Genomic DNA, 817 nt, shown 5'->3' on the forward strand with positions numbered 1-817 from the left:
ATAGTTAAGAAACTGATACCGGGGGGGGGGAATTGGGTAGCTCCAAGGAAGGGATGAGAGATTTTTTTTTCACAGTATATACTTTTTAAAAATGTATCTTTGTTGTTGAAAGTATTACAGATATCCCCCTTTTTCCCCCATTGGCCCCCTCCACGCCCCCCCCCCCCCCCCAGGCCTTCACCACACTATTGTCTGTGTCCCTAGGCTATGCATATATGCAAATAAGTTCTTTAGTTAATAACTTCCTACCCCCACCCCCCTTCCCTCTGAGATTCATCAGTCTGTTCCATGCTTCTAGGGCTAGGCAAATGTGTATATTCCTGACAGTTCCTGGCATAGTTTGTATTCAATACATACTTGCTGTATGAATGGGTAAATTCAACAGTTATTAAACGTCTACTTATTGTCCAAGCACTGGGGTTTAAAAAAATGAGTAAGATATAAGCAAAAGGTAGCTTTTGCCTTCAAAGGGTTGGAATGAATAATATATAAGGATATAAATTTGCTGAATGATGAGTGTTACCAATTTTCAGATACTGCCTAGTTACTGAAATTTGTGCAGTCCCCAATTATTTATTCAGCACCGTAGGTGTGATAGACTCTGTTCCTGGTTCTGGGCGTAGAAAACTAACACATGGTCCAGTCTGCAGAGATATGCCATCTAGACAGGGAGACAGTAAAAAAAAAAATAATAAGTTGCTACCTAGGTAAAGACAGTTCTGTCCCTGGCTCAGTGGTAGGGCAAAGGGAGGTGTCTCCTTAGGGGCTCACCTCCTGAACTGTTTCACGTTTACCATTTCAATACAGTAGGGAGAAG

This window comes from Myotis lucifugus, unplaced genomic scaffold (genome assembly GCF_000147115.1).
Source record: "Myotis lucifugus unplaced genomic scaffold, Myoluc2.0 scaffold_167, whole genome shotgun sequence".
Taxonomy (NCBI): Eukaryota; Metazoa; Chordata; class Mammalia; order Chiroptera; family Vespertilionidae; genus Myotis; species Myotis lucifugus.